At 54.4% G+C, this 12048-nt stretch overlaps 2 long non-coding RNA genes across 6 annotated transcripts; one reads left to right on the plus strand and one right to left on the minus strand.

Annotated features, from left to right (window-relative positions):
* Positions 1–769: 769 nt before the first annotated feature.
* On the minus strand, positions 770–8866 carry LOC125755848 (uncharacterized). Its single transcript, XR_007413261.1, has 2 exons — positions 8279–8866; positions 770–1650 (listed from the first exon to the last, which is right to left on the minus strand). It is a non-coding gene; the product is annotated as an uncharacterized LOC125755848 (long non-coding RNA).
* Positions 5952–11764, plus strand: LOC112677306 (uncharacterized). 5 transcript variants are annotated; one of them, XR_003146958.3, is made up of 4 exons: positions 5952–6454; positions 7112–7381; positions 9564–9714; positions 11193–11764. It is a non-coding gene; the product is annotated as an uncharacterized LOC112677306 (long non-coding RNA). The 5 variants fall into 5 exon arrangements; XR_007413259.1 differs by lacking the exon at positions 7112–7381 and adding an exon at positions 6897–7111 and having other exon boundaries at positions 5963–6454; XR_007413260.1 differs by lacking the exon at positions 5952–6454 and adding an exon at positions 6657–7111 and having other exon boundaries at positions 7239–7260.
* The last annotated feature ends 284 nt before the right edge of the window (positions 11765–12048 follow it).

The following is a 12048-nucleotide window of genomic DNA, read 5'->3' on the forward strand; positions in this document are numbered from 1 at the left end:
TTGTTGTGGCGCTCGTTTGTTACTGCAGCATAACCTAGCCTGGCTAACCCTTACAGATTGGGAAAGCCATGTTCTGGTTCAAGGGATGCCAACAGACCTTAGGTGAGTCCCTTGACTCCTCCAGGCCTCAGTTTTTCCCTGTGCAGAGTGGGGCAAGGGGTTGTTATCTCCACTGATCGGGGCCTGTGCTGCTCACACTCCCAAACTACAAAGGCCTGAGAAGTATACGCCCACACTGAGGGCTGCTGGATGCTGAGCGCTCAAGGAACACCGGCCACTGAGTGGACCATCTCGGGGACATCATGCCATACCATGGGATCCTCTGGGGCCCCAGGAAGGAGGCAACGTCATGATCCCCAAGGCCCCATGAGGAAAAAGGAAGCTCAGAGAAGTGAAGTCACTTGCCCAGGCACACCAGCATCTGTGACTCTTAACTGCTCTAATGATAACTCCTATCTGGTATTTTAATTTATTTCTTATAAATGCAACTGAAAAGAAAGTCCACCAGTGGCAACTTGAAAGAACTTAGAATAAGGATTTTTTTTTTAAGATTCTATTTATTTGAGAGAGAGAGAGAGCACACCAGTGGGAGGGGCAGGGGGAGAGGAAGGGAGAGAATCTTGAGCAGACTCCATGCTAAGTTCAGAGCCAAATGCGGGGCTGGATCCCATGACTCTGAGATCATGACCTGAGCCAAAACCAGATGCTTAACCAACTGAGCCACCCAAGCTGCCCCTGGAAATTTTAAAAAATTTATCATCGTAACCACTTAAAAAAAATATTTTATTTATTTATTCATTAGATACACACACACACACACAGAGACAGAGACATAGGCAGAGGGAGAAGCAGGCTCCATGTGGGGAGCCCGATGTGGGACTCGATCCCCGGTCCCCGGGATCACGACCTGAGCCAAAGACAGATGCTCAACCACTGAGCCACCCAGGTGCCCCCATCTTTTAAGCGTGCAGTTCAGTAGCAGTAAGTACGCTCCCAAGCTTGTGCAGCCGTCACCCCATCAATCTCCAGAACTCTCGTTATCTTGCTCACATCTTCCCTATGAAACACTTGCTCCCCATCCCCCCCCAGCCCTGGCCCCCACCATTCTATTTCTGACCCTGTGACCTTGCCCCTTCTAGGGACCTAATACAGGTGGAATCATGCTGTATTTGTCCTGTGTCTGGCTTATTTCACTTAGCGCAACGTCCCCAAGGTCCATCCACACTGAAGCACGTGCCAGAACTGCCTTCCTTTTTAAGGCTGAATGGTATTCCATCGCAGGTCCAGACCACATTCTGTTGATCCACAGGCCTGTGGACAGACACTTCCGTCGTTCCTACCTTTTGGCTATGGTGAATGATGCCGCAGCGAACACGGGTGTACATATATCTGCTTGAGCCCCCTGCTTTCAGTTCTTTTGGGTATATGCCCAGAAGTGGAATTGCTGGATCATATGGTAATTCTATTTTTAATTTTTTTGAAGAAACGCCATACTGTTTTCCACCGTGGCCGCCCCATTTCCCATTCCCACCATTGGGGCACGAGGTTCAATTTCTCCACATCCTCACCAACACTGGTGATCTTCTGTGAAGTATTAACTCATGTGCTTTTCATTTTCATTTCTCTGATGATCACTCGGGGAATAAGAATCTTTAAAATGCAAAAAAAAAAAAAAAAAAGAGTTTTTAAAATGCCGCTGGTGAGTCTATAATGGTGTAATCATCAGGTCCTGCTTCCATGGGAGGGAGCCAGGGTCTGGGGTGCTGCCCCCTTCCTGGGGATGCTTCACCCACATCTCCAAGTCCTTAGCTCCCCACCAGGTGAGCGAGGCTCTGCGTGACCTGCACCCCCGTGAACGGCCTAGAGTGGAGGCCCTGCCCTCCTTGGGTCCTGACTTCTCCAGAACCACTGTCTCTAATGTTGCAATCTCTACCCCCCCTCCTTGTCCAACCTCCACCCTGCCCCTGCCCCACTAGGCCTGACAGGAACTGAGCTGGGCCTTTCCAGTGCTGGCTGACTCTGTTACCTAGAGTCTCTGCCCTGGCCTGGGACACGGAGCAGAGCAGAGTCAACACCACACGGCGAGGCATGGGGCAGGGAGGGGGCGGGGCGGGTGTCATCGGCAGGTCTCTGGGTCTCTCATTTCCAGATGGGGGCACCTATAGGTGTGGGGAAAGAGTAGGGCCTCTGGAGCCAGATGGACTCAGGCTGAGTTCCATCTCTACCATTCCCCGGCTGTGTGACCTTGGATAAATCACTTCCCTCTTCCCCTCCTGCCCTCATTTTTTCGCCTGGAGAATGGCTGAGATGGTGCTTGGCACATTCAAGCACTCCCTCAAGACTTTCTAGAATTACCAGCATCAGCCTCATTATCACAATATCCACACGACTAGTCAGCTCACGTCTGTGTCAGACAGTCCATGGCTCCCTACTGCTGGCAGAAGAAAGTCTACCACGCTCATAGACTGGTGGATGCTGCCTGACTGGCCCCTGCCAACATCTCCAACATCCTCTTCCTGTCACTCAACACATTCAAGTCACCAGGACCACCCTCCTTTCGCTCAGACACCCAGCACTCCTTTCTACCACAGGCCCTTTGCATATGCTCTTCTTCCTGCCTGAAATATGCTTTCCCCACCCCACTCTACTCCCATCCCTCCAACAATTAATGCTAAAAGGCCCTGTCTCACCTCAGATATTACTTCTTCAGAGAAGTCTTCCTGGACACTCCCACACCCATCCACTTGGGAACCTTGCCCCTCCCCCCATAGCACTTCCCATATGCACTCACAGTACTGAATTGTGCGATTACTTGAGGAATGTCAGCCACCCCACATGAGCTCCACAAGGCCAGGATCATGCCTGTTTTGCTCCTCGCTATAGTGCAAGCGCTGAGGACAGGTTGATCCAGGTACCCCCAAAATATCCATCAAATTGAATTATCAACTTCCAGAATCTCCCTGATTTTGGAAACTCGGATTTGTTTCAACAAAGACAATCCATTACCCACATAGCTAAATGAGCTTTAACTTTCATACCTTTGATGAGACAAATCTGAGAAAACCCTCAGCTAGATCCTGTGTCCTAATTTCTCTGCTCAGAAAAATATGGTCACTGAACTCAGAGCAGCTGTTCATAATTCCTGCTGTGCCTCCTCACCATCCAGCCTCCTGTCCCCCTTGCTCAGAACGCACAGGAGGCTCCAGGTTGCTCCACGCGGGTCACCCCTTGCTTGGGGATAAACGCCAACTATGAGTAATGGGGGGTTTGCAGAGGGAGATGCAGATGCATTTTTGGCCCCATCAGCAAGATCAGCAAGAGCCATGGTGGCCCCTTGCCTGGGGTTAGGGCCTGACCCAGCTGATGCCCACATGGTAGCCCCCCAACCAGCTGGGGAGTAAGGATGTGGACCCCAAGGGGGCCACGGGGCAGGAGGCTTCGTGTTGCCAAAATCCATGTGTTTACCAACTGGTCCATCCTCACGCTCATCTATTTCAATAGCTGTGGTGCAGCTACTATCCTGTGCTGGGCGCTTTGTGGGAGGACCTCAGTGCAGAGCCGGTCCTGCCCTCCTCTAGCAGGAGAAGGACCTCAAGGACCTCGAAAAGTGATTACACAAACACAGGAATTATTTCTAAGGGCGTCCAGGGCTCCACCCCTTTCTCCAAGCTTGCTACCCCTGCTTCTCTGGGCTTAGGGCCTATGGGTGGTGGGGATCCTTTACAGGATGCTCCGGGAGGCCCCCGGGGGAGGCGGTATCCAGATGGGGAGAGTGTGGATATCCCTCCGAAATGTCCTCAATGGGGGCACTTGTGTGGCTCCGTGGTTGAGCGTCTGCCTTTGGCTCAGGGGGTGGTGATTCTGGGGCCCTGAGGTTGAGTTCCACATCAGTCTCCCACAGGGAGACTGCTTCTCCCTCTCCTAAGTCTCTGCCTCTCTCTGTGCGTCTATCATGAATAAATAAAATCTTTAATAAATAAAATAAAATAAAATAAAATAAAATAAAATAAAATAAAATAAAACAAAACATCCTCAATAAAAAACTTTCTTGACTCTGAGATGCGAACTAGTTATGGGTAACACCCACTGTGGGCACTAAGGGCTGATAGAGGTTGGAGCCAACTTGGGGAAGTGACACTCCACCCTGAGGAGGCCCGGAAGAAGGGTGGACTGTCCCAAGACACAGGTGAATTGAAGGACGACTTGGGATCTGGGGTCACTGCCCGGTTGGGCTCCATGGTGTGGCCTGAGGGTGTGGATTGTCCTGTGTGAATGGGACTGTCCCATTCACACGCACATGCACACTCCCACATGCGTATGCACATGCACATACCCGTAGAGGGCTTCTCTGGAGAGCCTGCACCCCATTTCCTGCCCAGAATTGCCAGGCTTACCCATCAGGCAGCAGACTCCACTCATCCCCCAGTGGTCAACGTCCTCAGCTAAGCTGGGGTGCCCCAGCCTTTCTGGACCCTCTGCCTTCTGGCTTCTTACAGCTGCCTGGCTGCCATTCTGCAGCTGGGGCCACGGAGGCTTCTTCTGGAAAGGGGAGCCAATTGGGGTGGGGATGGAGAGGCAAGAAGCTGCATTTCCTGAGAAGGGAGGCCTGAACCGCAGGGAGATGGAGACCCTCAGGGAAATTCGCACCCCAGCTGCTTACAGCCCGAAGACAAGAGTTCTCAGCTGCTGTCACATGGACACACACACACACGCACACTGACACACATGGGCACGGACGCATACAGTCCTACCCTCCCACTAGCACACGCTGCCCTGCAGATACACACTGACACACTCATAATGACATGCCAACACAATGCTCCAGTGCTCACACACACACACACACACACACACACACAAATGTAAAACTCTGTCTGCCGTCTGCTTCAGAACAGCCCTCTCCTGAGGCTACAGCCTCCTCTGCTCACCGTTCCCATGATCCTCTAGGTTGCCCCCCCAGCTGCCACATCGCCCCAAATCCTGAGAAATCAGGAAAGATTCTTTTAAAACTCACACCTCGGATTTTAGGCTTAAACAATATTTTGAAAACTTGGGGCTCAGCTCTCAGGCTCAATCAGAGGTGATCTTGTGTTCCCAGGCAGGTGGGGGCTGGTTGGAGGCTGGAGCCCCGGTTGAGCACCCCGGGCTACAGAGTGGGGGAGGGGCAGCGCCCATGGGTGGGGGAGCCCCACCAAACTCTGCTGGGCGAGAGACGGCTGAGGGCTGTGGGGTCAAGGACACGGGTCTGGGAGTCCCAATCTCCCCTTCTCACCGCATTCATGCTGCAATCCTTCCCAAGGGGCGTCTCTCTGGAGAGACTCAGTTTCCCTATCTGCACAGTGGGTGCGACCTACCCCATGGGGCCAGTGTGAGGTTTAAATGACATCACACCTGTGAAGTGATAAGCCCTGGAAGCCCCAGAAAAGAAAGTGAGGGTGGGATGGGCAAACCTCGTGCCAGTGACACCCCCTCCTTTCTCCCGCCTCCGGTGGAAACCAGCCTGAAAATAACCAGCTTTTTCCTTTTCACTGCGGCTGAAGCAGCGCTTCCCGTAGGACTGTGCTTATCAGAAGCAAAGCCGCTCTCTCTGCCAGAAGGTGACTGTGGGGGCTCCGGCTCCCCCTCCAGCCTCCAGCCCGACTCCCACGGAGGAAACGCTGAATTTCCTCCCGCGTTCAGGCCTCTACCCACCGGCCCCCAGCCCCCCAAACAATTTTGCATATATTTAAATCTCCTCTGCTGTTGCCAGTCTGAGCCGCAACCCCCCCACCAGCCCCCGAAAAAGAGAGAGAGGAATTACAAAGCCCATCATTTGTCTCCGTCCCCGCACCCCATCTATCAGGGCCCGAGCCCGTCGCCTGCGAGGAGGCGCGCGCCCGGACGGCCGCTTTAATGGGGCGCCGCGTGTGACTGTGCGGCCGCGGCGGGCGCAGCCGGCCGGCATTTGCATACATATTAAACGGAGCAGTAAAAAATGCAGACATGCAAACCATTTGGACGGGCTCCTCGGCGCAGAGCCTGCCAGGAAATCAATCTTCTGGTTTCTTAAAGGAAACCTGCTCGGGAGGAGGTGGTGAAGCGGCGCAGCCTGCAGGCCCTGGGAGGGGGCGGCCGTCATCTGTCCATCTGTCCGCCGCAGCCCAGCCGGCCGTGGGGGTCCTTGCCGGCCGCGGCCTCGGTGGCCCTCGGACAGGGAGCAGGGAGGGACGCCGAGCCACCGTCCGTCCACCCTGGGTGTGGGCCCTGGGGCCTGGCTGGGCTGGCCGTGTGCCCTAGAGCAAGAGGCTTGGCCCCTCTGAGCTCCCCTCGCCCGGTGGCAGTGATCCTTTCTCTGGCTGCGCTCCCCACCCCCAGGGGATGGTGAAGATTCTTCCCTCACTTTGTGACTCTGGGACTTAAAGGATTCAGCGGAGGTGGCCCAGCCCCTCTCTGCAGAGCCAGGATCCCAAGCCAGGTGTGAAGGAGACTGGCCAAGAGCAGAGGCTCTGGAGGCAGGTGGCCTGAATTCAAAGTCAGGCTCCACTCTTTCCAAGCTGTTTGACCCTGGGCAAGTGTGCTAACCTCTCTGTTTCCTGGGGGGGGGGGGGGGGGGGATGAGGCTCAATCCACCTCCCTCTTAGGTGTGTTGTTGGATTAAAGTAGGTCAGCCATTGCCTGGCATGAAGTAAGGAAATCCATAAATGATGGTAGAGCAGAGTGGAGGAGGGTTCTTGGTGTTACTGGTATGGTTTTTCCAGGTTAAAATCCCTCTCTGTGTCTGCATGGCCTGGTGAGTCATTCCTCCCTCCAGTCTTCTTACCTATAAACACGGTGTTTGAGTCTCATACGAATGTCTCACTAACATGGATCACCTACTCCACCCTGGGTCCCAGTACCTCCACTGCTGTTTCCACCAGATGCAGCCAAGGAAGCCCCTCAGAGGGCTGCTGAGCCCATCATCCTCTGGCAGCTTAGCAAAGCCCAGGGCCTGAGTGCTGGGGGATACCCTGTGCAAGCCCCGAATGGATTGAACATCTGTGGGACCAAGAAAGGCAAATGGCCCAGAACCTTAGCACAAACAGGCTGCTGCTGCCTGTGCCACCTGCCCTCTCAACTTCATTCCACTTTACAGGTAAGGAAACTGAGGCTCAGCAAGAGGTGCCAAGGCCGGGCTGTGGTGGTCTGACTGACTATAGGCTGCCTCCCCAGACGTCACTGGTAAATGCTGTCGGTGGACTGAGCTCATTCTGGGGTCCTAGGGATGCTGCGCCTGCCAAAAAGGTGTGTGCTGGTGAAGAAAGAAATCTGTCTTGTGCCTGGGCGGTACCCCTAACGGTCCTTCCTTGACGAAGTGGGAGTGAAGAAGGAAAGGTTTGCCTTCCCTTGGTTCTCATGCCTGGAGGTGAGGAATGGAGGTGACCAGCATCCCCAGGACAGGCTAAGCAGTGGGCAATGCTAGGGAGCTGATGGGGGTGGGGGAGTGTGCCCAGGCTAGGGAAAGCCACCTTCCTGTCTGAGCCCTGAGGACTGGAGTGAAGAGCCAGGCCAGGGCTTGGGTTGGGGGGGGGGGGGCACGGGTGTTTGCCTCCAGTGGAGAGCACTTCCCATCTAAGCCCCTGGTGACCTCCACGCATGTGGAGCTGTAGCCTGGTGCCATGGGAACAGAAAAGACTGAATCCAGGGTGTGGTCCAGTTCAGGGGTGCCTCCCTGTGTGACCCTGGGCAAAGGCCCTGCTCTCTCTGGGCCAAGGTGGCTGAGCCATCTGTATTCCTTCTCTGTCTCCCCTGGGAAACCCCTCCCTCTTGCCCCCCCCCCCCCCCCCCCCGCCCGCCCGCCCCCAGGCTCCAAAGCTCTCTGGGCCTCCATCTCTCCATCCCTCCACCTCCCTCCGCCTGCTCTCAAGTACAACCCCCCCACCACCACCACCACCTACTGCCGGGCAGGCGGGTAAAGGCGGGAGGGGCAGGAGTTACAGGAACCGGCTGGGCCCAGGCGATTGCTCAACTGGGGAGTCTGGCCCTGCCGGCCTCCACAGGCCTCCACTTCCACCAGCCCGCCCTCCCTCCCAGCTCTGCATTGCAAACATTCCTCGCCAACCTCGGTCGCTGCAGCCCCGGAAGAGGGAACTGCCGCAGACACAGCATGAGGCCGCCAGAAACGCTTAACCCCTTCTGTCCTTCCAGGGAGAGGCTGGCGGGGGGCAGGTGGGTGGATCTGGGTGGCTGCTGGGGTGTCCAGGCTCTGAGTGACCTGGTCAGGTGAATGGCCGGCCACCCTGGCTTGCCCCGGGTTACTAACCTTAATCAACAGGCTCTCTCCAGCCCTGGATTCACTCAGCAGCCATTTCCAGAGCTCTCCTTGGGTGCCAGACCTGGGGGATCAGACATGGAGGTCCTCATGGTCTAGTGTGTGCGGGGTGGGGGGTGGTGGTGGAGAGAGGTTGTCAGATAAAGAGGAGTTTTTTTAGATCATCACAATGATGAGTGCTACAAAAGAGAAGTACAGGGTGAGCCTGCGTGTGAACTAAAGTGGCTCAACTAGGCAGGGAGGGCTTCCTGGAGGAAGTGACATTTCATGAACCATGAGAAGAAGAGAGGGAGGGTTCTAGGCAGAGAATGCAGCAAGCAGGAAGCTCTAGAGAGAAGGAGGGAGAGGTCAGTGTGTTCCAGTCCGTATGTCTGAAGGAGAGCGGGCAGGGGGTGGAGAGCCCTCAGATGGGAGGCTTTGGCCTGTGCCAGGCTCCAGAAGGCCTTGGGGCCACTCCCAGGTGTAGACTGTCTTCTGTGGGTGGTGAGGAGCCACAGGTGGGTTCTACGTGGGGAATGACAGTCAAATCCAACTCTAGGCACCGTGATTCCTGTGAAAAACGGAACCTTAACAGAAAGGGGGAGCTAGCATGTTTTCAAGTACAGACCAAATACACTCTAAGGCCAGAACACCTGAACCACGCCAAAGTGCCACCAACAGGAGACATTTCAAATGGCAGCCTGGCAGCCGGGCCTGGCACTGGCTTCTCTTGGGGCCTGGGTGGCCACTCCGAGGCTTGCTGTCCCCAGCCCAGCTAGAGGCAGCAGGCTCGGGTTGGTTCCTCTTACCAGGATGGTACATGGGCCCTTCCACACTCCTGACAACCACTCTGCAGACAGCTGGAGCTCAATAAATGCAGCAGCTAGAGAGCTGAAGTTAACAGGCTGAGGGATCATCCAGGTCCTCAGCCTCCTCACTTCACAGGTGAAGGAACAGACCTAGAGGCAGGAGTGGCAGAGCTGGGCTGGCCGTTGTGGGTATGCCCCCGGCACAGGGGCGGAGGGGCACGCATGGCCACAGCACGCGTCCAGGGAGGAGACCAGCCTGCCTGTGACCTTGGCATCCACAGAAGCGACCCTCCAACCCAGAAAACCAAGAACCATTTGGAAATGGGCAGTAACTAAACCTGGCTCATGGAGGAGTCTACTCCTCTGTTCCCTTAGAGCTCGAGGGAATGAGCCAGAAAACAAAGTAAGCTGGTAGGAAACTTCTAGGCCGTATTGATTTCACTGTGGACATGTTTTCTTTTCTTCTTCTTCTTCTTTTTTTAATGAAGTATTACAACATCGACATACCAAGAAGATAAAAATGGAGCTGCTCTGATTGGAGAGGAAGGGGGTATCCTTGGACTTACCCCATGCACACCCACACAGGCTGTGTCTTCCTGACGAGCCCCAGTCTCTTCAGAATGGACTGAGGATCAGCAGGTGAGTCCCTCCCCAGATTTTAGGGATGGGGAAACTGAGGCCCAGAGAGGCAACTCTTGCCCAGAGTCACACAGCCTCAAGGAACGGAGCCAGTGTGCCCCCAGGTCAGCCTGTCCCAAAGACCTGCCATTACTCCCTACCACTCAAACTCCCTCCATCAGCCCAGGCCTAGGCTGAGAGATCAGGAACCAGTGCCCACATTCCATTTTCTGAGAGTCCAGGACTGGTCTGTTTGTTGGGATAGCACAGTTAGCCAGAGCTCCCCAAGTGCTGCTCAGCAGGTTGAGACTTCTGGAAGGAGAACACACCCAGGATGCTCCCTCTATTAAAATCATGCCCCAACAGGACAGGAAGGGGCTGGGCACACTCCATGCCTACACTTGCCTCAAACAGAAGGAGCGGCTGAGTTCCAGCCCTCTGGGGTCACCCCTGCAGGAAGCCCAAACAACAGCTAATGTCTGTGTTGTGGCTCCAGGTCCACTCTTGGTCACGGAGCAAGGCTCCTTCCAGGCAGTGATGGTTCTATAAGGGTTTTTGTTTTGTTTTTTTAAGATGTTATTTATTTATTTGACAGAGAGAAAGCATAAGCAGGGGGAGCTGCAGAGAGAGAGAGGGAGAAGCAGGCTCCCCACTGAGCAGGGAGCCCGACTTGGAGATCCATCCCAGGACCCCAGGATCATGACCTGAGCCAAAGGCAGTTCTTTGAACCCTGCCACCAGCTTTGTCACAGTAAAGCATCCCAGAGCCCTTTTGCTGGGCCAGGGATCGTCTCTCTGAATCAACACAACCTGAGGGACTCGCCAGCATCACCCCATTTTGTAGATGGGAAACTGAGGACTATGAGGTCACTTGCCTGGGGTTGCACGGCTCATAGCGGATGGGCAGGCCTAGGAAATCAATATTTTATTTTTTATTTTTTAAAATTTTATTTATTTATCCATGAGAGACACACAGGGAGAGAGAGGCAGAGACACAGGCAGATGGAGAAGCAGGCTCCATGCAGGGAGCCCGATATGAGACTCGATCCCAGAACTCCAGGATCACACCCTGGGCCGAAGGCAGGCGCTCAACCACTGAGCCACCCGGGGATCCCGGAAATCAATATTTTAAACTCATCTATTTATTATCAGTTTATCTTTGGCATTTCTCCAAAGCTTACTCTCTAATCTTCCCCACACACGGGTTCACCTGGGTCACTGATTTTGTCTCTGAACTTCCAGAAGGCAGAGATGCTTGGGTTGTCATAGCCCTCATCCCGAAATAATCTCATTTTGTGCACTTTTCAGAAAGGAGTGGCCTAACGTGGAGGTACTCGTGGAACGTCAGGGACAAGGATTGCACAGTGCCCTGATGCCCGAGAGGCACCCGGCACATGGGGGTGGGGTGGGGTGGGGAGGTGGGGGCAGGGAGAGCTCTTGGCAAACGGGGCAGGATGAATACGGTTGCTGTGGTTGGCTGTGTTCTTTCTCCTCCCTTAGATCACAGGGCAGCAGGTTCACTTGTCAGAGTTGCTAACTGGCACCAGATGTTAAGACCCAACTGCATGAATGAGACCCGCTTCCTGGCCTTCTTGTGCTGAAGTGATGGCGACTGGCCAGTCAGCCTTCGAGATGGTCTCCAGATGGTTCCTTCCTCCTGTTCACATCTCTGTAGGCCCCTCCCACGGTGAATAGGGCTCCCTGTGTGACCAACAGGATGCTGTAGGAATGACCCAAGGTTAGGTCATAAAAGGCACCATGGCTTCAGTCTTGCTCCCTGGAGTCACTCCCCTGGGGGAAGCCAGCCTCCATGTTGTAAGGACACTCAAGCAATCCTACAGAGAAGACCCTGTGGTGAGGAACCGAGGTCTCTGCCTTGCCAGCCTTGCAAGTGCACCATCTAAGGAGCCCATGGTCCAGCCCCAGTCAAGCTGTCAGATGACGCAGCCCCCACAACACCTTAGCGGCAATCCCAAAAGAGACCACAAGCTGGAACCATCCAGCTAACCCACTTCTCAATTCCTTACCCACAGAAACTTGGAGAATAAATGCCGATGATTTTAAGCCACTAAGTTTGGGGTGATTTGTTACACAGCTATAGGTAACTAACACGGGAACAGAGAGACTTTTTATTATGAGGGTCTTTCACTAACTTGGTTCCTGAACTGTGCTCTGTGGAGTACTGATTCCAGAAGAGGCTATGGAAAAGCACAGTCTGTCTTGTGTGGGCAGACTGTGACTTGAGTCTCTCATGCCAGATTCCCAGTGCTCCTTGGCATGCCATCCAAGCACACCCCTCTGGGCAAGGACACCTAACTTTCTCCTAACCCTGCATTTCTCAGGAGTCTTTGTGGAG

The sequence above is a fragment of the Canis lupus genome, chromosome 9 (assembly GCF_003254725.2).
Source record: "Canis lupus dingo isolate Sandy chromosome 9, ASM325472v2, whole genome shotgun sequence".
Lineage (NCBI taxonomy): Eukaryota > Metazoa > Chordata > Mammalia > Carnivora > Canidae > Canis > Canis lupus.